Below are 27,186 nucleotides of genomic sequence, written 5' to 3'. Positions count from 1 at the left end.
AAATAGTGAAACACAAGTTGAACATCCCTGGAATGATTTGATCGAAGGTCAATGATGTAAACCTGTCATTGAATGTGAAAAAAATTCGATTAAGGCATGCAAGTTCTAAAGTATTGGAAGTGAGTTTCTAGATCATATTCCCATACGATGAGATGAAGTCGATAGGAAGTGATTGGTCAATGGAGGGCCATAATGAATCCCACATCATCGACATGAAACAAAAGGATGTATTAGACCAAATAGGTGTGATCCAGCATTGTGGAAGAAAGTCAAAAAATGTATAGGCAGTAAAGAACTACAGATAGGACTTCTCTTGAACATATCGGCGACACACCTCAAAGATGTTTGGCAGCATTTGACTCAACATAGGATAAGAGGTAATGATGACAGAATGGTATGATCAAATGAGAGTAAAAATGGATTCCCAAACCAAGAAGGAAAGTGACCAAGTGAGGATGTCCCAAACCCGAAACGAGTAACATATGAGTGTCATGTTCAAGTGTGGCATGATTCCTTTATAGGATATAAGAGATGAACGCTTTCACTTTCCCTCACCATTTTTGGCGAGTGCCCCATATATTATTTATTGCAATATTGAAGGGGATAGGATATGCTTTCCATATAGGTTCACACTTCAGATGAATCCATCCTAGTAAGTTTTACAAGCCCTAGGGAGGAACTCACGCTCATCATGGTGACAAGTGCTACATCATTTAAGTTTTATGATTCTAACAGAGTGAAAACTAGACATCTTTTTTGTGTTTAGAGAATTTGAAAAAGAAGAAAAAATGAAAAATCTAAAGGTCCCTTTTTTGTAAATTATCTCTTGAACCAAAAAAGGCAAAAACAATATCCAAGAGAACCTCTTAGCCATGTTCGACTAAGGTATTTTTTTTTTTTTACAATAGTCTGTCTTAGTCTGAAAAGGGTTAAAGTTATATTGAGTAGATGTCATTTCATTTACTTTTACGAGTTCAAAACGAAAAGTAGTTGACAATATTTTCATTTTTTGAAAGTAAGAAAAGAGCCTAAAGATGACTTTGCCTAGAAGAATGAGCAGTATAAAAGGATGGAAATTACTTTCGGTCATGATGGAGCTGCTCAAAACATGTAAAGGTCAAGAGGTTGGCTAATAAGAGCACTCATCGCAGACATGGAAAATTTTAGGGGCTAATATTCGCAGGTGGGCCAATTCTCCGTGATTTTTCCAAAAACAAGATCCATCAATTTCCATTTTTATAAATTTCAATAATTTTACAAATATATCAATAAAAATTTTATAGTTTTCATATTAGGGCTTAGTGAGATTATCCAATGTTTTTAAGCTTCAACATCATTTTCCATCCTAAAATTTTTCCCTGATCGCAAATGTTCCTCGGGCAAAGGTAAAACAACTAAGTGATATACGGATTACTGCATGGGTAGTTATGGCTAGAATACCCTCAAGTATCCTTCTGTGATTCTTGGAAGATAGATCAAATTAATTGTAGATGGCACAAAGAAGCATATACATATCCATAATAATGTATGATATTCAAAGCAAGAGGGATGAGATTACCTCAGATATTGATGTAGTTTTGTTGGATAACCCAATGTAGCAAAGTGGATTGACCTCTTTTCTAGCTCCTAGATCAACACCTGCATATAAATAAGACAAGAAGTAATACTACAACATATAAAATCTGATAATAAATACATTAATATATAAAGATATCTAATAACATACATCTAATCTACTCATAAAATATGGCATTGCATCAACATATAACTGAACATAACATAAGAAAAATAGAGGAGACAAAACAATTGCATGTCTATATTATTAATAGGAAAGGATGATTACAACCATCTGGTGAATCAATCTTCCCTTAATCCTCTAGCTCCTTTCTCTCTCTCTCTTCTTAACCTCTTGGTAAACAACTATATCTCATACAAAGTTTCAACAATTACTTGGCAATCCTTCAACCTTTCAACCTTCCTAACCCCTTTCACAATGCCCCAAGCCTCCAATATATAGAATGAGAGGCTTACCCTCGCCAACTCTCTCATGAGTTTCCTTTCATAAAATCTAGGATGTTTCCTTGATTTATTTCTCTTTCCCCTTCTATTAGACTCCGTTAGAAATTACAATATCCTTAGACAAGTCGAAGGTAGATGTTTCTTCTTTTTTATGCTGACATTTGAGTAAAAAGTGGGATATTATTTAGTCAACCCACTCATTTGACCTCTGGAATCTCACAAAAGTTGACTAACGTTGTCCCTAAGGAAACACAACGAGTTACCCTATGGACTAACACCCCTCGGTCATGCATGGGAGCGTTATAATGCTTCCTGCTAGTTCTCGAGGAGAGTTACCCTTGAAAATAGGCCTGTGAACTTGGCCTTGTCTTCATCTAAACTATTTTCCTCCTCTAACCTTATGAGGAGGTCATTTTGTTGTATAATAAGTTCCCTCTAAAGTGTGAGATCAGAGCTGAAGGTGATGGCCGAAATTCTTTAGAATTGTCATGTTGGAAAAAAGAGAGAGAGGATGAGATCTTCGGGACTGTGGGAAACTTTATACGACCACATATGTTAAAATATAAATCATGTCTTGAGTCGGGAATTCCCATGCTCAGTAGCTATTTTAGAGTGTTTTCTCAACAAATAGGTATGATGATTGTGCCCATTTATAAGCACAATGTCAAATTGTGTCATAATATGATCATGCTCACAAGCTGTCTCCAAAAAATAAACAACTTGGGAGAGGATAAAATGATAAACCTATGGTTAATAGGGGTTTGCCTAATTCTGTTACGAGTACAAGAGGATGGAGTAAACTCAATATTATTCGTGAAATTTTAATGAGTCACGTGAAGACAAACTCAATAGATCTTCGTCAAATTTTAACGAGTCAAATGAAGAAAACTTGATATATATTTTTCAGTTTAATGAGCAAGTAAAAAGAGATAAAAGAACTATGCATGCCTTCTTCGTAGATTTAACGAGCCCAAACAAGGGAAAAACTTTGGGATTTTTCAATTTAAGAGCGAGAAAAAGTCCCAAAAAATAAAGTGCTCATATCTTTGTCGTAGGAGTTTTATGAGACCAAAGATGATAACTTGGGGTCTTTTCAATTTTACGAGCGAGAAAAAATTCCTAAAAAGAATGCTTGGAGCTTCTTCAAAAGTTTTTAACGAGCTTGAAGAAGTAACTCGAGGTTTTTTTTTATTTTACGAGCAAGAAAAAGTCCCTAAAAATAATGCTCATATCTTCTTTGTAGTATTTTAACGAGCCCAAAGAAGTAGACTCAAGGTTTTTCGGATTAACGAGCAAGAAAAATACCATAAAAAGAGCACTCAGAGGTGAACTAGGTGTTGGGCTTGCTTCCTAGAATGGGCTGGAAGGTTGCCCAAGTAAGCTTGAAGAATGTGTGTAATATCTTGGAATTCATATTCCATGCCCTGTTGAAAGGTTGCTCCAACATTATTTAGACCAAATGGCAGTTTCCTATATGGAGATATTCCCCAAAAGAAAATGAAATCAGTTTTGTGTTGATCCGCACATTTTATTGTGATCTGGTTATAGCCTGAGAAACCATCCATAAAGGAGAAGGATTCACAACCGACACAATCATCAATTATCTGGTCAATGAATGGTGTGGGATAATTATCTTTTGGACACATAATTTCGAAATCACGGTAGTCGACACAAACCCGGATGGTACCTTATTGGAAACCCATTCCATCAAAGGAATGGGGTAAACAAAAGAAACACATAATAACTTTTCCACCTCGGTCTTGATGGTTGTCATTTTGTGGGGGTGGACTGGTCAGATTCTTTGGTGGACATGCCCAACATTTTCATAAAAATTAACCACTTGCTCGATGATATATGGATCTATGTCGGTAATTTCATCATAAAACAAAGTGAATACATCACTAAATTCCTTGAACAAGTAGGTGAATATTGCAATTTCCTCAGGATTGCAATCAACTCCAATTTGTATATTTTCCACGATGCTTGTCTTGATTGAGATATCTATGAGCATTGCCTTTGAGATATTTCCCATGTGTCCTTCCGAACTCAAATTTTGGACGACTATACAACTCGAGGGAATGACCTCGAGTTGTTCAAAGGACAGGATTTATATATGGGTAGCGTCTAAATCAGATATTGAAATGTGATGGTGAGAGTTTTGCTAAGGTCACTCCTCTAAACACATGATTTGTCAAATAGATTCATCCAAAGCTAGGACTTGATTGAGGAAGTCGTTAGAGGGAGAATTTGTGGGAGAGGAGATGGTACCATTGGCCATGACCAAAGTGACATGAGAATCTGATGTAGACTGGATGGCTTGATAGGCTAATTCAGCTCGTGACAATGGCATTTTTTCTCCATAAGATTCAATGTCTAAAGGGGGCTGTAGGATCCACGGATCTATTGGGTCATGAGGAATAATGGAGACCATAGAAACTGTCTATTGAACCGCAAGTAGCGAGAGAGGAAATCAACCCGTCAGGGAAGAACCCTTCAAAAGACTAGTCCCAATACTGACATAAGATTTAGGTATGCCACCCATTAAAGGTACATTTTGCTAGGAAATGGGGAATAATCTAGGGTGAAGAAGGATAGCTGGTTCACCATGACTATTTTTTGCTCCAATGGAAATAGGATGATGCAGAAAATCATAAACATGATGGTAGTCATGGCATAAGTCCAAGTGCAGCCCAAAAGAATACTATTGTGAAGTCTTCGATCCATGACATTAGTGTCCACTATTATGGTTTTCCCACTCAAAGCGATGGGGAAGTCGACAAGGTAACCTTTTGGGATGAATGTATGGCTATCAAATACTTTAAGGTAATTATATTGGGGAGAGAGGGTTGGAGAACCCAAGGCGAGGCAACATGAAGTAGAAATGACGCAGGTCAAAGTGCCTTCGTCAATGAAAATTTTATGTACACCTCGGCTTTTTGAAAAAATTACACCTAAAATGCAAGATGGTAGAAAAGGGGAGGTTTACATTTCACCATGTCGAATATTTCTAACATGGAATCCTATGGGTCAACCACACCAATAGCCGAAAGCAAAGCTTTTATTTATGCTGGAAACGTTTTCATTACTTCGAGTGTAGACATAGTTGACGGTGCTTGCACCAATTCTTCTTCAACACTGTAGTTCCGGGCAGCATGTGCAAATGTATTATGTGTTGTGCGATGAAGTGCCCCTTTTGGGGGGCGAATTAGAAGATCAGCAACATGACTTTCAATATGAAGATCGTAGGGTAGCGGTGGGTTTGAACTTGTGGCAGCGTCCTTAGCATTAGAAACTAGAGCTCCATAAGTTCAGGCTCATGTTTGAACATTAAATGTTTCAAAGGAGAAAATTGTCGATGATCCTTCACCAATGGAAGGATGATTTGAACTATCATTGCCCCCTTGCTTTTCTTGAGGTGGGTTTTTAATAATGTGTTCTTGTTTCTAAGAAGGAAAAGAGTTGTGTAGGACCACATGGGTCTGGCCAATGTCCTTTTGAGCAATAATATCCATGCATTTTGTAGTTTTTAACCCTATACAGAAATTACCTGCATACGAATTCTAGAACATAGAAAATAAAAAATGTGAGAGCATAACACATAAAACACATATACAAAGATATTTTCCCCTGGATCCCAAAATCAGGACTACTAGATTGATTTTTCATTATGTTCCTTTCAATGTTACAATACATATTTATACATGCAGAAGCATCCAATACCATGGACCGAAAACCATTGCATCAAAAACCATGGATTGAAAACCTTTGCATCCAAAACCATTTGTGAAAACCATGCGCAAAATCATAGTTAGTTCTGCCCAACCTAATATAGGGTCCAAAAAAATTTTCACTAGGGCATTGCCTCGAACCCCATAGAGGGGGTGTACCCACCCCCCTCAAACCCTCTGGATAGGGCGGACTGTCAGCCCCCCTGTGACCCCCCTGCTGCGCAATCATCACAACGAAGGGGAGACTATGCCCCCCCTCTAACCCCCTGGTTAACTATGTGGGCTAGTCATGGAAAGAATAGAACACAACCCAAAATTCTCCCACTTGTTGTTTTCTTTCCACAAGGGGCCAAAAGAGAGCTTAGTCATTTATCCAACCCTACAACACCCACTATTTCTCTACACCAAGAGAACTTCTCAGAGCTCACAGATTTTGTCAATGCATATGAAGTATTCTTCAAAGTGTCCACCTTTACCAGCAACACCTTTTTTTCTTCTATCATATCCCTCACAAAGTGATATTGAACATCAATGTGCTTTGTCTTTGAATTATAAGCAAGGTTCTTTACCAAGAAAATTGCACTTTTCCTTTCATAGTCTATCCTTATAGCTCCCTGTACTAACCCCATACTTGAAGACAATGTCTGCAACCAAACTACTTCCTTGCTTGCATGAGTGGCTGACATGTATTTTGCCTCTATAGTTGATAGTGCCACTACATATTGTTTCTTACTCATCCTACTGACTACACCTCCAAATTGGTTAAAAACATACCCACTTGAAGATCTTCTCTGATCTAGATCTCTAGCCCAGTCTACATCAACAAAACCATGAATATCCAACACTATGTCCAATGGTGGTCTTCCTTGATAGCACAAGCCATAATCAGTAGTGCCACGCAGATACCTAAAAACCCGCTTCACTATTGTCGAGTGCTCCTTCCCAGGTTTTGACATAAACCTACTAAATACTCCTACTGCATGTGCAATGTCTGGTCTAGTACAGACCATCACATACATCATGCTACTGGCTGCACTTGCATATGGAACACTAGACATGTCCTCTTCCTCTTCTTGTGTCTTGGGACACTGTTTAGTAGATAACTTTATACCTACAGGAATAGGGACCTTCACTGGTTTACTATCATGCATATAAAACCACTGTAGTATTGTCTCGACACAATTCCTATGGTTTAACCAGAGGTTCCCCTTTGCCTGATCTCTTTTAATTTCGATGCCCAAAATATAGTTTGCAGCACCAAGATCTTTCATGTTGAATTTGGAGGACAATTGGGTCTTCCAATCCTTGGTGACTGTTTTAACACGTACAAAGACTTATTTAACTTGCATACGAGTTCTCTCTTACCTTTCACTGCAAATCCTTCAGGTTCCTTCATGTAGATCTCCTCTTCCAGATCCATGTGAAGAAATGTTATCTTCACATCCAACTGTTATACCTCAAAATAAAAAGCAGCAGCAACAGAAAAAAGTAATATAATAGAAGCTATCTTGGCAACAGGAGAAAAAATATCACCAAAATCAATTCCCAGCACCTGGGAATAACCTTTTTCTACCAGCCAAGATTTTTATTTCTCCACCTTTCCTTCTGCATTGTCTTCTTCTTGAACAAACATTTTTTGCCAATGGGTTTCCTTCCAACCGCCAACTCCACCGAATCCCAAGCCTCATTTTGGTGCAAATATGCCATTTCATCGACCATGGCCTCTTTCCAGAGTTTTTCCATCCTCTGAATCTACTGCTCCCTTCATAGTTCTGGGATCATCATCAGTAACAGATAAAGCAAAATTTGAACAGAAAGTAGATGGAATATACCTTTCTGGCCACCTTCTTTCGCGAACTAATCTTCTCAGACCCAGAGTTTGTGGCTCTTCATCTTTTGATTCCTCCTCTATTGTAGAGTCTGATTCTTCCTCCTTAAGCTCAAACTCTATCTTCTCAGGTTCCTTTGGTTGGACTTCATGTTTAATAACATCTATCACCTCTCTGAACACCACATCTCAGTTTTACATGACCTTCCTTTTTACTGGGTTCCAAAGCTTATAACCCTTTAAACCATCCTTATACCGAATAAAGATGCACTTTTCAGATTTACTATTGAACTTGGTTCCTTTCTCCTCTGGATCATGTACATATGAATCACATCCAAATACCCTCAGATGTGAAAGAGAGGGTTTCTTAAAATTTCATACCTCTTGTTAAGTCTTATCTTCCAGCGCTGATGAAGGTGATCTGTTTGCCAGGTAACATGTTGTCTCCACTGCCTCTGCCCATAATCCCTGTCCTAACCCGGCGCCATTGAGCATGCTTCTTGCCCTTTCCATCAATGTTTTGTTCATTCTTTCTACAACTCGATTTTGCTTAGGTGTGTATGGAGTAGTCTTCTATCGTGCTATACCATACTTATTACATAATTCTTCAAATTCCTTGCTGCAAAACTCTTCACCATTATCTATCCTCAACACCTTTATCTTCTCCTCTATCTCATTTTCCACCAAAGCCTTAAATTCTTTAAACCTGTCAAAGAGTTTAAATTTCTTCTTGAGGAAATATATCCATGTATTCCTTGAGAAGTTATCTATAATTGATACATAGTACACAGACTTACCCAGCGATGGAACCTTCACAGGTCCAAACACATCACTCTGAACAAGCTCTAATATATGTTTCACCCTCTTACCAGCAGTGGGGAAACTCACTCGATTCCGCTTCCCATATACAAAATTTTCACAAAAATCAAAATCTAAAGAGATATTAGTCATACCTTCTACCATAACATTACCACAAAGTATTCGAAGGCCCTTCTCTACAATATGTCCACGACTTTGATGCCATAGCATGGTCTTTTCTCCAGTGACCACTAGATTTTCTGCTCCAATTTCAGGAACCACAGAATAGTTGCACCCATCAATAACAGTGCTACCTTGCATCTTGTACAAAATTCCAATCCAAACTCCCCGCATCAATACTAATGCTCCCCGAGCCATCTTGCAGGTATCTTTCTCGAACACTGTTTTTACACCTCCATCCTCTAGTTTTTTACAAAAATCAGATTTCTAGCCAATGCAGGAATATGCAGAACACCCGGAAGCGTTTTAACCCTTACGCCTTACAGCTTCAGCTTTACTTTTCTGCGACCAATGATTCTAGCCTTCCTATCATCCCCTAGGAAGACATCACCACCATCATATTTCTCATACTCCCAGAACCACTCTCTATGGGGCATGAAGTCAAAATATACACTTGAGTCAATCAACCAAGCCTCATGATCTACATGTGTACTTGAAGAAGCCATGTATACATCCCCACCTTCATCTGAGGTGGTTTTCACCTCCGCAAAAGGAGCATCATCAAATCCCTTTCCTTTGTCAGGAACTTTAGATTTATAGTCCCTTTTTTAGTGCCCTTCCTTTCTGCATTTCCATCACACAACCTTACAGGGTTTCTTGGAGATTTAGATCTCCCTCTAGATTTAGATCTCCCACTCGATGACTTATTTTTGTTTCTATTCTCGGACCATCCTCGTACACACAAGGAATCACCATTTTGACTCTCCATATTTTTCGTCTCATCTCCTCTATCGAAAAGGATGAGACTATTTCATCAAAATGCAAGGAAATTAGATTGTTACCTATTGTAATAACCAGACTATACCACGAATCAGGTAGAGAACACAACAAACTAATACACTTATCTTCATCTGAAATTTTAATATCAACAAATAATAACAGACTTACCATAGTATTAAACACATTCATATGTTATGTCACCGAGTCTCCATCTTTCATTCTCAAGTTATATAGTTTTTCCATAGGAATAGTTTATTTAACGCATTCAAATGTTATGTCACCGAGTCTCCATCTTTCATTCTCAAGTTATATAGTTTTTTCCATAGGAATATTTTATTTAACGCATTCAGATGTTATCTCATCGAGTCTCCATCTTTCATTCTCAAGTTATATAGCTTTTTCCATATGAATAGTTTATTCACCAGAGAATTAGATTGGTACAAAGTCCACAACTTGTCCCACAAAGCCTTCTCCGTAGTTTCCCCTGATACATTCAGAAATACTAAATCTGAGACACACAATCGTATTGTGCTCTTTTCCTTCCTATCGAACTTCTTCCACTTTTCATCGGACACTCCCATTGGTTTAGTACCTAGATCTACCATGATCCACTAATCTTTATTCACCAACACATCCTCCATCTTGAGTTTCCATAACTCAAAACTCTGACCATTAAATTTATCGATCTCTATCTTTCCATTGCTCACCATCTTCTTTCACCACTAGAATCGATCCCGCATATCTCCCATGGAACAAGGTTTACCACACGCTCGAGTGAAACCCCTCAGCAACAAAGGCATCTCTTTGAAGCCAAAATAACTCTGATACCAAATGTAGGTTCTAACCCCATACAGAAATTACCTACATACGAATTCTAAAACACAGAAAATAAACAATGTGAGAGCATAACACATATACAAAGATAATTTCCCCTAGATCCCAAAACTGGACTACTAACTTGATTTTTCATTATGTTCCTTTCAATGTTACAATACATATTTATGCATGCCGAAGCGTCCTGTTAGGCCCCTATACTACTAGTGTAACCCCCTATTGTTGTTAGTATAACCCACTTATTATATTGATGTACCCATATAGTGCCCATATTGTTACTATTGTGCCACATAGAAGCCCACTATTGTTATTATTGTGCCCTTACATTATTATTGTTATGTCGGCTCTGATTATGTTATAACCCCTTAGACTCCTATATATAGAAAGGAGGTCTTTTCATTTGTATCATCCAAGAATTGTTCATTTATGTAATGTAAAGGAGGTTTCCCCTCGAAGAGGTTGAATTCTAAGGCGTTGATCTATCTTTTCTATCTTTTCTTGAGCTGGTTTCATAACATTTGGTATGAGAGCTTTGGATTCTAGGGTTTCGTTGCTCCAAACAGGTCATCGTGGCATTTTCTCTATAACATTTTTCTGTGACGTTTCAGAAGTCGAAAAAAAAACCCATTTGAGAAGTAATCACGCTGAACCTTGGGTCCCAATTTAAGATCTTTTTACGCGATATTTGCGGAGATATGCTCTGCGGAAGTTGGTCTTTTTGCGGACTCCTGAATTACATTCAAAACAGGTGACCTAGGGAAAATCCTCATAACTTTCTCTCTGGGGATCAGATTGAAATTACGTAAGAAGGTACAGAAAGAGGACGGACTGTAGTTTCTTATATATCTTTTTCAGAACTATAGGTCGAAAATTGTACACGTGGCACTTCATACAAGTTCACTCTTCTGGAAAGGTCTATAATCAGGTCATCTTGGGAGATTGTGCATAACTCTTTCTTGGAGAATCCAATTTGGATCAGACTGGTGGCATTGGAAAGAGGACACGGAGAGCTACTACAGTTCACAGTTTCAAAACTTAAAGATTTGAAAGTACAGAGTTACAATCGTTTCAAGGTCGAGCTCCTAAAATCAAGAAAAAGCAAGATGAGGAAGTTTGATGGCAAGGATCCGGTAAATTGGATACTTCAAATGGAGCAATATTTTGATCTACATGGTGTACAACTATTACAAAAGGTATGTATTGCATCTTCATATTTAGAACCAGATCAATTTTTATGGTATGAAGGGCTTTGTTCTCGTAAAAAACTTGTTACGTGGTCAATTTTCACGGAGGAAATGATAGCACATTATGAGGATACAAAGAGCAACACCTTCTTTAGAGCAACACCACAACAATTGGAAAGAGTAAAAGGTCTTTCTGACATAATGGAAAGAAAAATTATCGAAACCAGGAAGCATACCCCTCGCAACTATAAATATGGAAGTGTTGTTTCTCCCAGCCTTCCACAACCTACAAGGGTTACACCACAATAATTGGAAGAAAAAAGAGAAAAAGGGATTTGTTACAATTGTGATAGCAAATGCACTAAAGGTCATAGGTGTGCTGAGAAGAAATTATTTTACATAGAATATGAAGAGGAGGAAGAAAAGGATCAAGAAACATCAAAAGAAGAGGATATACGCCAGGACACCACCCCAGAGGAAGAAGAAATGAATCAGACCATATCTTGTAAAGCATTGGAAAGAATTACCACTCCTCAAACTATCAAGATAGAAGGACACATCAAGAAGAAAAATGTTCAAGAAGTGAAAGATCACATTGAGCATCAAGAAATGAATCCGACCATATCTTGTAAAGGATGGGAAGAAATTACCACTCCTCAAAAGATAGAAGGACATACCAAGAAGAAAAAGGTTCAAGGAGAGAAAGATCACATCGAGCATCAACAACAAGTTCTCCAACTTTTAAAGGATAACGCCACCTCGGTGCAAAATCAAACGAAACAAAAGGTAGATCAACATCGTAGTGAAAAATGTTTTGATGTAGGTGATTGGGTATTTTTACTGCTACATCTCAAGCAAGCTATTTATGAGAAGGAAATGTTGGCAATACTACATGCACTTAAAAAATGGCGACCTTACCGAATGAGAATACTCTTCAAGGATGAGGATGTGGAAGCATTGTTTTTTTCTATTTATATTATCCAACCAAATTGGATAAACGAAGCAAGGGATGAATGGAAGAAGGACGAAGAAGTATGGCCACTTATTCAAAAGTTGCAAAAGATCCCAATTCAAGCAATATTGTCAGAAATTGAAGAGGAAGGAAAAATCATATTGGAACCTGGAGCAGTCACAGAAACAAGAACCCGACAGCTACAAAATCGATCAATTTCAGAGTATTTCATCAAGTGGAAGAAGTTACCCACTGAATATTCCACATGGGAGGACAAGAATTTTATACGGAAGCATCAAGAACTACTCAAGCGTTGAGGACAACGCGTTTTGAAGGAGAGGGGCATGTTAGGCCCCTATACTACTAGTGTAACCCCCTATTGTTGTTAGTATAACCCACTAAATATATTGATGTACCCATGTAATGCCCATATTGTTAGTATTGTGCCACATAAAAGCCCACTATTGTTATTATTGTGCCCTTACATTATTATTGTTATGCCGGCTCTGATTATGTTATAACCCCTTAGACTCCTATATATAGAAAGGAGGTATTTTCATTTGTATCATCTAATAATTTTTCATTTATGTAATGTAAAGGAGCTTTCCCCCTCGAAGAGGTTGAATTCTAAGGCGTTGATCTATCTTTTCTATCTTTTCTTGAGCTGGTTTCATAAGATTTGGTATCAGAGCTTTGGATTCTATGGTTTCGTTGCTCCAAACAAGTCATCGTGGCATTTTCGCTATAACTTTTTTCTGTGACGTTTCAGAAGTTGAAAAAAAAACCCATTTGAGAAGAAATCACGCTGAACCTTGGGTCCAAATTGCAGATCTTTGCGCGCGATATTTTCGGAGATATGCTTTGTGGAAGTTGGTCTTTTTGCAGACTCCTGAATTACATTCAAAACATGTGACCTAGGGAAAATCGTCATAACTTTCTCTCTGGGGATCGGGTTGAAATTTCATAAGAAGGTACAGAAACATTACGGATTGTAGTTTCTTATATATCTTTTTTCAGAATCAAAGGTCGAAAATTGTAAACGTGGCACTTCATACAATTTCACTCTTCTGGAAAGGTCTATAATCAGGTCATCTTGGGAGATTGTGCATAACTCTTTCTTGGAGAATCCAATTTGGATCAGACTGGTGGCATTGGAAAGAGGACACAGAGAGCTACTACAGTTCACAGTTTCAGAACTTAAAGATCTGAAAGTACAGAGTTACGATCGTTTCAAGGTCGAGCTCCTAAAATCAAGAAAAGGCAAGATGAGGAAGTTTGATGGCAAGGATCCAGTAAATTGGATACTTCAAATGGAGCAATATTTTGATCTACATTGTGTACAACTGCTACAAAAGGTATGTATTGCATCTTCATATTTAGAGCCAGATTATTTTTTATGGTATGAAGGGCTTTGCTCTCGTAAAAAACTTGTTACATGGTCAATTTTCACGGAGGAAATGATAGCACATTATGAGGATACAAAGAGCAACACCTTCTTTAGAGCAACACCACAACAATTGGAAAGAGTAAAAGGGCTTTGTGACATAATGGAAAGAAAAATTATGGAAACTAGGAAGCATACCCCTCACAACTATAAATATGGAAGTGTTGTTTCTCCCAGCCTTCCACAACCTACAAGGGTTACACCACAACAATTGAAAGAAAAAAGAGAAAAAGGGCTTTGTTACAATTGTGATAGCAAATGCACTAAATGTCATAAGTGTGCTGAGAAGAAATTATTTTACATAGAATATGAAGAGGAGGAAGAAAAGGATCAAGAAACATCAAAAGAAGAGGATATACGCCAGGACACCACCCCAGAGAAAGAAGAAATGAATCAGACCATATCTTGTAAAGCATTGGAAAGAATTACCACTCCTCAAACTATCAAGATAGACGGACACATCAAGAAGAAAAATGTTCAAGAAGTGAAAGATCACATTGAGCATCAAGAAATGAATCCGACCATATCTTGTAAAGGACGGGAAGAAATTAACACTCCTCAAAATATAGAAGGGCATACCAAGAAGAAAAAGGTTCAAGCAGAGAAAGATCACATCGAGCATCAACAACAAGTTCTCCAACTTTTAAAGGATAACGCCACTTCGATGCAAAATCAAACGAAACAACAGGTAGATGAACATCGCAATGAAAATTTTTTTGATGTAGGTGATTGGGTATTTTTACTGCTACATCTCAAGCAAGCTATTTATGAGAAGGAAATGTTGGCAATACTACATGCACTTAAAAAATGGCGACCTTACCGAATGAGAATACTCTTCAAGGATGAGGATGTGGAAGCATTGTTTTTTTCTATTTATATTATCCAACCAAATTGGATAAACAAATCAAGGGATGAATGGAGGAAGGACAAAGAAGTATGGCCACTTATTCAAAAGTTTCAAAAGATCCCAATTCAAGAAATATTGTCATAAATTGAAGAGGAAGGAAAAATCATATTGGAACCTAGAGCAGTCACAGAAACAAGAACCCGACAGCTACGAAATCGATCAATTTCAGAGTATTTCATCAAGTGGAAGAACTTACCCACTGAATATTCGACATGGGAGGACAAGAATTTTATACAGAAGCATCAAGAACTACTCAAGCGTTGAGGACAACGCTTTTTGAACGAGAGGGGCATGTTAGGCCCCTATACTACTAGTGTAACCCCCTATTGTTGTTAGTATAAACCACTTATTATATTGATGTACCCATGTAGTGCCCATATTGTTACTATTGTGCCACATAGAAGCCCACTATTGTTATTATTGTGCCCTTACATTATTATTGTTATGCCGGCTCTGATTATGTTATAACCCCTTATACTCCTATATATAGAAAGGAGGTCTTTTCATTTGTATCATACAAGAATTGTTCATTTATGTAATGTAGAGGAGGTTGCCCCGTCGAAGAGGCTGAATTCTAAGGTGTTGATCTATCTTTTCTATCTTTTCTTGAGCTGGTTTCATAACACGTCCAATACCATGGACGGAAAACCATTGCGTCCAAGACCATGGATCGAAAACCATCACGTCCAAAACCATGTGTGAAAACCATGTACAAAACCATAGGTAGGTCCTCCCACCCTAATATAGGGTCCAAAAAAAATCTCCCGAGGGCACTGCCATGGACCTCGTAGAGGGGCGTTACTTGCCCCCCTCAAACCCCATGTGACCCCCCCGCTTCACAATCGGCACAACGAAGGGGGCTCTGCCGCCCCTCTAACCCCTCAGTTAACTACGAAGGCTTGTCATGGAAGGAATATAATACAACCCAACACATTCTCGGAGACTCAAACATCGATGTGTCATTGAAGAGAAGTAATATCTCTATTTAACCTAAGTGTATTAGAAAAACTAAGTGTATTGTCTCTAAAAATTAAAAAATCAAGGTCGAATTATAAAAATTAGGAATGGTTTCAAAAAGAGCAGTGGAAGTCATTACGAATACTAGTAGTTTTTAATATATTATTTCCTTTCATATGTAAGTCTAGTTAGAATTAATTAAGGAACTGACTCGGATTATGTGTAAACAATACCCATGACTATATTTTCTTTTCCATAAGTATGAAACATACATAATAATGGTTTAATTAGTATAAAGTAATTATACATGATATTTTATATTCGTGTGAATTAAGAAGACTAGTGAGTGAAAAATAATTATCGAAAGACTAATATTCCAATTATTGAAAACCATAAGTGGAAATGACAAGTAGTGTTTACCATTCAGGAGTATATTCTTGAATTTCACATGGAAACACTAAGAATCAGCCATATAAATCTATGTTTAGCCATATTGAGTCAACATATTTGAGCTATTGGCTTAATTTGATGAACAAAAAATTAGAACAATCAAAGGAGATGATAAGTAAATTCAAAGTATCAAATCGAATTAGTGTTATATACGTAATAATTATATTCTAAAATATTATCATCTAAGTCGAGTTTGATGAGACATTACTATATACAAAATATCCATAACAATTCCATGACAAAATCCTAAGTATCATATATGCAACTACACAAACATTTGACAAAATCCTAAGTATCATATGTGCAACTACATAGACATTTTATTAGAAATAGAAGTAACTAAAGTAACAGGTATAAAGGTCACCCATAGGTCATATGGAGTCCGTCAGTCTCACATATTACAACATAACATTAACTTAATTTTTTCTTTATTAATTTTAATTATAATCAATGTAGAAGAAATTGCCACAGATGGTTTACACTAAAAAGTTATTTTATAAACTTTTGAGATAATAGTGAGTCGAATGCTTGCAGGCTCACTGTAAAGATCAACAAATAACAAAGACCATTGAAATAAAACGACCAAAGTCATGTTGAGTCCATAGGCATCTGCTCAGCTTAGACACCAAATATAGAAGGACATGTCGGGCAGTTCCAACGTGTTGGCTACAATGCTGGAGTCAAAGTGTTTGAAAACCCAAAACTTATAAAGGATGCAACTTCAACATTATCCCTCAAATTCCAAAATTGTTACTTGGATGAAAATCCAACATAAATTATCTTATAATTGTTTTAAAAGGGAATAATAAATTACAAATGAATTGGAAGAGAGTTTTATTAAAATCTATTTATAGAGAGAGGCTCCCTGAATATCCAAGTTCATTACGCCAGCTGTAAAGGAATCAATGGGTTTAGTAGATATTACAAATATATATTAACCTATAAAGATATAAACTCCTACATGCTCAATTATGGGTTCATTACAAGCGTGACTTAGCTATAAATACCTAACAAAATGTAGATAACTTTTTACCAGAGCAACATGTAGAAACACTTGGGGTCATATTAAAGGGTATATACTTACATTAATTCAATGATATAGAGAAAGACTTAAATAATGGAATAAATTGAGTCAAAGCTAAAAACTTTAATCTTAAATCAGGATTCGAAACTCCATATTAAATAGTAAATAACCATATTAAAAGAACTATGTCATATGCTAGTCTAGAAAAACATAAGGCCATGGTAGATGTATGGAATTGACTAGCTACTCAAGGAAAAAGGTTAAAAAAAAACCCCAATTCATAACTATACCACGTAGCCACATTCTATAGAAAAATAAAGGGATTATATTACCTGGTCACTAGACCTAGCACTAAGTGTAGACAAAAAGCCCCACTTCTCCCATGTAACCTGACACAGAGAAGTTGGGGTTTTAAGAATGGAAAATAAGCCAATGTCAAAGAATACTAGAGACTCCAGAATGTGCTAAGTATTACTTGTAAATTAAAATGTTGACCAAGCCAACAACTCAAGGAATCGAACATGAAGAGCATGCCAAATGCACAAACAATCTGTCCTCACCTATGACAAAGTCACCAAAGTTAGTTGAAGAAAAAGAGAATTAGCCTCAAGCAAGGTCACATCAAAATTTAGCATTATCACTATAAATAAATCTATGACTAAATAAGGATGAATCACTACCTTTACGCTGTTAGCGAGAGTCAAATCTCCACATAGAGGCCTTAATAAATAAGTTGAGAGATATTGATGGAGTAAAAACCACCTATAATTCACTAAATATCAAAGGCATATTATAAGTATTTAGAGCGGTACATGGCTTAGCTCATAGACAAAAATGAGTGATGAGGAGGAATGGGAAGGGTTTTCGATAAAACCCTAACACAGTGGCTATCATTAGATTGAAATCCCAAATTGTGATTGTCCATTCAATGTACTGTCTCATGATCCATGTGAAAACCATGTGAAGTATAAATGTTGCACATCAACATAAACTAGAATGAAATTATAGTGGGAGGAGTTAAATCATATATCACACATTTATTAATGTTGTAACACAAATATTACATATATTTATAAGCCTATGGTTATAACGAATAAGTGAAATAAATTTTATGCCAAGACTATAATGGATGGTTATATAAAGGATCATAACTAGAACTGTTAAGTTGCATCCTAAATTGAAAACAGTGGGGTCTAGATGAATAATATATATGTTTCTTTTACTTATAATAACTAAGAAATCCATATTAGGGAACCATTAGATATATGCATAAGTCCAATATATGCTTCCTGATGTGGTATGACGTCTATAATAAGAAATGGGGTACACGGAAAGTAATTTAATTATAACATATATTGGATTTATAGCACACGTAACACTATTATTTGAATATAATGGCATAAGACAACCATTGTAGAGGGAGTTTTTATGAACCCTTGCAATAACTTTGAATATTTAAAATGGAACTAATACATTACAGGAAGTATTATAGATGAAAATGGTGACATAAATGAGCATAAACCATAAAATCATGATAATAGCATCTTGACCAATAAGTACATACAAGTGGTATGCAAAAAATATAGTGATTAGTTACAAGTGTAATCATACTAAGTTTACAAGAAAATAAATTGTATGAATTGAGGTATGAGACATATATTACCAAATATGTAGGCTCAAATCTAGGCCTAAGGTAAAACTAACGTGAGAAAATAAAATGATGAAGTTATTGTATGTAAAGCTAATGTGTGTTGTTTGGTGACAATGAGGTACAAGTGTAAGTAGCACATAAATAAAAAATGGCAGAAGCCTTACATTAGCCTCTTCTTGAAGGACAAGAGGTATATATGGAGTTGGGAGGGGAGGATACACCTCTAACAATTATATTGTTGGATATAGTAAGAGATTTATGAGAAGAATTGGCCATAATTAGAATTGGTCATGAACATTTTCTAAAGGAAAGTGAAGAAAAAACAAGTTGATAAAGGATTTGACTGAAAAGTCATGTCATAAGACACTTGATATAGGGGAATATGAGAATAAGGAAGATCCCATAAAGAGAAAAAGTGTTGACCTTGAAATTGAAAATAGGAAAATGGAAATGAATCTCATAAAACATATCCAAACTCATGTATATTTAGAAATAAAAAGAAAGTGGGCCTATAGAAATAACTTAAAAAGATAAGGCCCCCTACCTTTGTTGGTGAAAAGAAGGAAGATGGAGAAGCATGTATGTTAAATATTACTAAGTATTTTCAAGTTTATAAATATGATAGTAATTTAAAATCTAGATTATATGTTTACTAGATGCAAGGGAAAGTTTTTTATGGTGGGAAGAAGAAAAAACTATGGATACTCTTGAGGAGAAAACAATTTCATGAGAAGAGTTTTAGAAGCAATTCAAAGTGAAGTACTTGAATTAGAAGTACTATGATGATCATGCTAAAGAGTTCCATTATTTAATACTAGAACAATTAAACATGGATGAATGTGTTGCTAAGTTTACCAATATATTATGATATGTTCTCCAAATCAAGGAAGAGAAAGAAAAAGTATAATGGTTTTTGAATTGTTCGCCACTTTCATATAAACAAGGATTGAATTTTGAAATCTTAAAAGTATCAGTGTAGTAAGAAAGGTAATACTATGTTATCAATTGTTTAAAAATAAGAGTGAAGGTTCAAAGTAGTGGAAAAATAAATATAAGTATAATTCTATATGAGGGATAAAGATGCAAAAATCCTCTTTCATGAATAATTTTGGGAGAGATCATCCATGGAAGAAGTTCAACTGGAATTACGCCCAACTGCAACCTGCATAATCACAAACTAGTTCAAAACAAAAGGAGACGAAAAATAAGGGAATAATTAGTGGAAAAGATAGAGAACCCTCGAACACAAGGGCTTCACAGAATTAACCTATGACATATCACGTGCAAGCATGGCATATTAAAAAATACCCTTAATTTGAGTACATATTTGAAAATACCTCTTAAAATCACATTATTTAACCCCTTATCAACACAAACCCAATACACCTTTGGGATTTAAAAAACCCCTACTTTCACTAGATATTTTAGGTATCCATTTTTCATTAATACTTTGTATACCCCTTTATATTTTTTCATTTACTTTCAACTTCATTTTGTATACTTGCCAATATGAAAGCCCTTCACCCCCTATATATTCCCCAATATATTATGTCTTTTCTTCCTTAATATATATCCCCCAATATGAACCCACGTGCTACGGTATTTCTCCCCCGGTGAAGCCCCTGTGCCTTTAAAATGTTGGGGATGTGAAGAACCTCTTATGTTGAGAAATTTTTTGCACAACGTCAAATCTGTGAAGAATGTACAATTGGGCATGAAGCAACTATAGTGAACGATATTGAAAGAAACATCCCTAAGATCAATGTTGCTTGGAGGCCAAACAAGAAGATCATTAGTCCATTATGATTAAAATTGAAGGTAACATACTAAATCAACATGTATATATAATAGTATACCCAACAACTATTCTTATCTATGTTAGTCCACAAGTGGTGGAAAAATGTAACTTAAAATGTGAGAAATTAAAAAATACACAGTTAGTATAACTAGAAATAGGTATGGCGGTTGGACTCGGAGCACCGACGCGGAGCGAAAGGATTTCCCAGGGTTCGAACTTGAGACCACCCATCGTCATGTATCAAATCCTAGTCAAGGGTTTGGATGGTAGATCAAAATGCCTGCAGGTGTCTGCATCCCACCTTGCGGTCTGGGATCTAAAGAACGAGCTCTTTGATCTGATTAAAGTCCCTCCGTAGTTTCAGAGGCTCGTTTTGGGCACCCGCCAGATCACCGATGATGCCCTTCTGGTTGCTGGCTGTGACGGCCTGTATCCACAAGTCCATCTCCTTCTCCGCCTAAGAGGGGGCAAAGGGGGTTTCGGCTCTCTTCTGAGGGGCACCGTCACCAAGGCCGGCCAGAAGAAGACCAACAATTTTGATGCTTGTCGCGACTTGAGTGGAAGGTGGCCCCGCCACGTGAACGCTGAGAAGAAATCTGTAGTTTTTCACACTGATTTGGTCAATGCAATTAAAGAAGGGGGCTTGCATGTTGCAGATCTGCCCCCTCACACAACGGTTTGGGCCAAATCTTGCAGATCTAGGATGGATCTATTCGATTTGTCCAGTCCCAGGCAGCAGATCGGTGGAATGGTGCATCGACAGAGCGGAGGGGAAGCAGATCTTGAATTGCAAAGGGCAGAAAGGTTCAATAAGAGGTTAGATCTGGAAGACAGTCTACAGTCAGAGCACTTGGTAATCAGCAACGACATCAGGTCAGGCAGACCAGGAACTCAGTGAAAACCCAACCCTCAGGTAACAACAAATCATTTTCAGATTTTTATTAAAACCCCAGAGGGGAAAACCTGTTTAGTGTGGGTATATACAGGAAGCACTATCATGCAGCTGAAACAACAAATATGGGCAATGACCGGATATCCTGTTCAGTCTCAACACTTGGTCAGAGGCAGGTGGTCTCTCCAGGATAGTAAAACTTTGGGAAGTTATGAGATTAGTCCAGAAGAAACTATTGTTTTAAACTTCAGGCTGAGAGGAGGGGCTATGCATCAGGGACAGACAAGCTTCTCAGGATGAGAAAAGGGGAAGAATGCAGCACCTCAGCATCAACCCAAAGGGTTTTCTTCCTACAAAAACATTCTTCAAGGCAACAGAGATTCAGGGTCTTCTCCAGAACAAGGTGGATATATACCCAGGCCATATATAGTAGATCAGCTAGGGGAAACTCCAACCCTTAACTTTGACTCTTCAGGGATCGATGATTTCGTAAAGGACTATGAAACACAGGCCCTACTATGCCGCTTCAACAGTTTTTGGCCAAAACCTCTGGACCTATTTCACTGGATTTTCACGAGTTGGACCATGGAATGTGATATACATTTATGCTCTAAGGGGTTTTTTCGTTGTCAGATTCGCATCCAGGGAAGTCAGAGATACAATCATCAGTGCTGGACCTTGGTTCTGGGGAACGTCGGGACTGTTCATGAATCCATGGTTTCCAGATTTTGACCCAAACAAAATGACTGTATCCAAAGTACCGGTCTGGGTCCGTTTATACAACCTTCCCCTCCATTTCTGGAGTGAACAAGTTTTGGAAGGAATAGGGAACAGCATAGGAAAATACATCAAAACAGATCTAGAAAAGATTGATGAAAGGGTCTACACTTTCACGCGCATTTGTGTGGAATTAGATTTAAGAAAAGGGTTGCCAGACAATATAAGGCTGATAAACAAACAAAAAAATTGGCTGCAAACAATAGACTATGAAAACATAGCTTTCAGATGTAGACTTTGCAGGCAAACAGGACCTCTGGAAAGCACATGCCCAGAGGCCAAGAAAGCAAACGACAAACGAAAGCAGAAAGGGAAGCAGAGGAAAGGATGGAAATTTTCTCCCCCTAATGCAGAAGGTGAAGAATCAGAAGTAGAAGAAGAAGATTCCCCTGCAGAAAAAGTTGAATCATCCCAAGAAAAGGAGACCCAGAAGGAAACGACATTAGACAATAAGGTCTCACAGCTTCATCCAAATCAGGTAGAAAAGGCAAACGAGGATCAAAGTATGGGAGGGATCAAACGGCACCATCAGTCAGATACTTCGGATTCAGACAAGGAAGGAGGTTATCAGAAAGCAGAAACCCAGTTAGTTATAGCTTCTATCGAGCCCACCCAAGGAGAATGGCACAACGTCGAAAAGAAAAAGGGAAGAAAAACTTGATGTGGTCGAAACTCTGTTTTTCATGCCCTCTTTTTTGTCCTTTTTGTCTTTTTTCCTTTCAATCTGCACGTTAGTTCTTTAATGTTGCGTGGGGTGCGGAAGCACTCGATCCCAATGGGCAGATTATGGAAATGCTTCAATGCATTTTCAAGTGTAACTTTTCATTTTTCTTAATAAAAAGTTACCGTTTTTCCACTAGAAAAAAAAAAAAAAAAAAAAAAAAAAAACTAGAAATAGGTACAGAAATGAAAGTAACGAGATGTGTAAAACAGTGCCTTGTGGAATTAAATGGATGCAAACTGAGTTAAGTTTAAACATACTTTTTATAGGTTGATATGACCTATCAATAGGAATGGGCTACTTACAAAAAAACTGTGTTGTAATAATTTGTTTAGAGAAATCTAGTACTTGTGTCAATGATGAAGGAATTGAACATCTGATAAAAGATATACCTTAGCCCATTTTTGTTAGGAAAATCTCATCCTTACAACTAAAACGAAGTTCCCAAGAAAGGATACAAAATATGTGTCGTTCAAAGTGAGGAAAACATTGAAAAAACATAAAATTAAAAAATAGAAGAGTTAATTGTAATCAGATTATTTAAAGGTGTATTCCAGAAGAAATTGTTATAGACATATTTGGGCACTACAACCCCAATCTTATATGTCGATAAAACAAGGGCTATTTAACCCCTAAAAGTGTTGTTTCATACCCTAAAGGATCATGGTCAACTGATTACATCATTCCCCAAAAGTTCCACCTGAAAAACCACTCAGAACTGGCCAAAACTGGACCATACTAACTGCTCCACTGTCAGGGTGTGATGCATACTAACTCCTACACTATCCAGGTGCGATGCATACTGAAGAGGCCTTCTGTGGGGTGCGATAAGCAAGAATGGACAAATGTCTGAGACAATTTGCTAAGTGGATGCTCATGGAATCTTCTAGAAACTTCTCCTATGACACTTGCCTCTCTGAATTCGCCCAGGGATGAGTAAGGGATCACTGAAATCTTCAAGCGGAACCAAGAACTACAAGTGGAATGACACTAATCAAAAACCTAGATATGACTCAACCCTCTGCAAACATCTATAAATGGATCCCTCATCTAAGAGATCTAGAGGCTAGAATTTTGTAATTTTTAAAGAAGTGTTGTTAGTTTATCCTTGAGAAGGAGCATTGTACTGTTGGGTGATCTTGCTTTTCATGAGGTGAAGAGGGTTTTGATGCTAGGAGTATGATGCTGGATCAGACAGCTGGGTTGCAATTCTCCCTTCTATTTTAATAAACTTATTTTAGTTTTCCTCCATACAATTGTGTACTTGTGAATCTTGTTATTTGCGAATGCCATTGTATGTTCAATGTATTTCTTGTTCTGCATTGTTTATGATATCATAGATCGAGATGCTTTGATGGTGTTTTGTTACTTTTTCTCTACAGGTACTCTCTAAGTGGGACAAGTAGGAGAGGATTTGCAAACTCTATCAAAGGGGAGAGAAATCAAGCAAGGAGTCAAGCGAAAGATCCAGGTTGGTCCCTTTGCTTCTCTCTTATCTATCATACATAGAGGAAATCGCAAATTGCTTTGATTGTTTGTTTCTAAGATAGCTTCAAATCTTAGTGGGACTAGCAGATCGAAAAGACACCAGTTTTAAAATGTTGACCCCACTGGAGCCTGAAGTTAGCTAGATAGCCTTCGAACTACTCTTGCTCTGCAATTGCAAAGTAGATGAATGCTGCTTCAGTCAATCTCCGGTTTAGTTTATGAGTCGAACATCTGACTTACAAGCATTATAGATGCCCTATTGGTATCTCAGTAACCTCCTAAGATCATACCCCTATACTTTGCTCTTTACTGTCCATCATAGCTCAGCTTAAATCACTGAAACTAGCTACAAATTTGAGAAAAAACCCACCATAGTTGTGCTCCTTGGCCCGTCACACTTTTTGTAACTGGAAGCCAATATGCATCGCACTTCCCATGTGTAGCAGGTGAGATGCATCCCTATTTTTGTGAAGCACAAGTGCGATGACTGACTTTTTTTCAGCTCTGTTTAGTTGTTTCTGATGCTTATGAATAGTATCTCATTGTTGAAGCCTCCTTCCTTTACATAGTTCAACCTCCATTTATTAGGATTAGTAAAAAAAAATTGTGTATTTTTCCATCATTTACAGTCCTCCGACAAAAAGTTTCTTAAATCAAATTGTCGTTTTGGTGCAAAAAGTGTTGTAACTATCATTTTGTGTCAAAAAAGAGAATTGTCATAAAGTCTTCCTTCTCTAGATAGTCGATTGAACTTCTGTCATGTATTTGATTTGATTTATTGATATTTGAAGTGTCAAAATCATCTTCTATTCAAAATCTAAAGGCTTTTTTAGTCTTCCTTTCATTTTGAAAATAAATTGTCAAAACGTCGCTTTGAAGAAAATATTTCAGATCTATACTCAATTTTCCTTTCTGGAATTCTTCACATTAAAGGGAACAAAAAACAAATACATGCATTTTCATTTGCATTTAGATTGGGTGCGAAAAATGATTTAGGAAAAGTGCATTTAGTGTGTGCTCTATGCTCTCGATTTGAAAGAATCGTAATCTTCTTTCCTTAGTAGCTAGGATTCTCATTGCTAAAAAGTAAACAACGATTGTTTATCATTTTAGATTGCATATTTAGGATTTTTACATCTACATCATGCGGTGGACCTTGAAAGGCAAACTTCTAATCAATATCAACTCTAAAATAAATTTCAATGAACTTAACAACGCTTTGTAACCTAACGCAACATAATTAGAGGTCTAGGCTAGAGACGTGTTCTGACATCGTAAAATCTAGTAACTATCGTTTTCATCAAAGGTTGCGTGATTCCTCCTCTTTTATATGACAAGTGCTAGCACAAACTTGTGCTCCCCGTACTGTCGAGTATATATTGGGAGACGACAATAGGCTTACATCATTTATCCATAGGAAGTTGTGTCTGTCGCCCTATCAATCGCAATGCATTGAACATAGCATGCGAGAAGATTGACTGCCATACATAAGTCCTTGGTAATTTCTCTTTAATTTACCACCAAAGTGTATATTGGAGTTTTGTGATTCGTTTGGTAATCCCTCTGTCTAGATTTGTAGAGTAGTCACTTTCGTTCCTTTTTTACTCCTTAAAATAAAAGGTCTATCTGAGTTCTTGTCACTTCAGGCTCATTAAAAATCGAAGGGGACTAGAGTCATCTTTAGCTTTTTCTCGACTCTTAAAAATTGAAAAAGCAAAGTTGTGTCAAAGAATCATTAAAATTTACTTAATTTGGAATAACATCCCTATTCCTTCGTTGGTCTTAGGTTGAGATAATGGAGCCCACCAATTAAGGAATCCCTCTTGAGTGGAATCCTAGTCCATTTTCATCTTTGGGAAATATTGGTGCTCCGTATATGGCCACATTGTCCCATCCGGGAATCAAAATTGGTCTACCGGTATGGCTATTCTCAACCTCTATTGTTCAAAATACCATGATTCCTCAGCAATTGAATCAGCAACCATTTAATACTGAAGTTGACCCTTCACCTTCTACTTCATTTGTTTCTCCCTCCCCTTCTTCCTCTTCGCTTGGTGAAAATACTGATGTTAGTAACCAAGTGGCTAAGAAGAAGAAGAAAGGGAAGGAGAAGAAGAAGAAGAAGTCAGTTAAGTAAGGGGGTAACCATGTAGCATCTGGTGAAAATGTTAGGGTCCCACCGTAACCCCCTTATTTATGTAGTAGGATCGAGTCCTAGTTAAGTAAAGAGTCAATAAACCCCATATTAATAATTGTAAGCGGTTAAGCTGCACTTAATGACGAGACCACAGTTAATTGCAAATGGGCCATGGTATTAGATAGATGGTATTAATAAGAACCATGGTATTGCATGTATGAGTCATATATAAAGGATAGAGACTCCCTACAAGGAGCATCGTGTCTTATTTTGTAATTGAGCTCTGCTCTATTGGATGTTGCCCCCTCGAAGAGGCAAGTGAACATTGCTTTCTGAATAATAAAATACTTGTTGTTGTTTCTCACTATTCTATGTTCTGGGTATATTTCTTCGCATATTCTGTATTCCGGTATCATCTTGTAGGTTAAGCACATAACAAGTGGTATCAGAGCTCTTTCTAGGGCTGGTGGGATTTCCATTTCTTAGCAAAAAAATATTTTTATCTAGGGAGGTGTTCCAGCATCTTTAAACCATGGGATCTATTGTTGAGCACAGAAACCTACGGATTTGGGGAGGCATGCATGTAGGAAATTAAAGAGGTGGTCACGCGTGTTGGACTCCCTTGTAACCCTTGTGG

Source organism: Pinus tabuliformis, chromosome 7, assembly GCF_031772625.1.
Source record: "Pinus tabuliformis cultivar Carrire ecotype Pingquan chromosome 7, CPIR1, whole genome shotgun sequence".
In the NCBI taxonomy this organism is placed as follows: Eukaryota; Viridiplantae; Streptophyta; class Pinopsida; order Pinales; family Pinaceae; genus Pinus; species Pinus tabuliformis.
Note: the sequence above shows the minus strand (reverse complement) of the source record.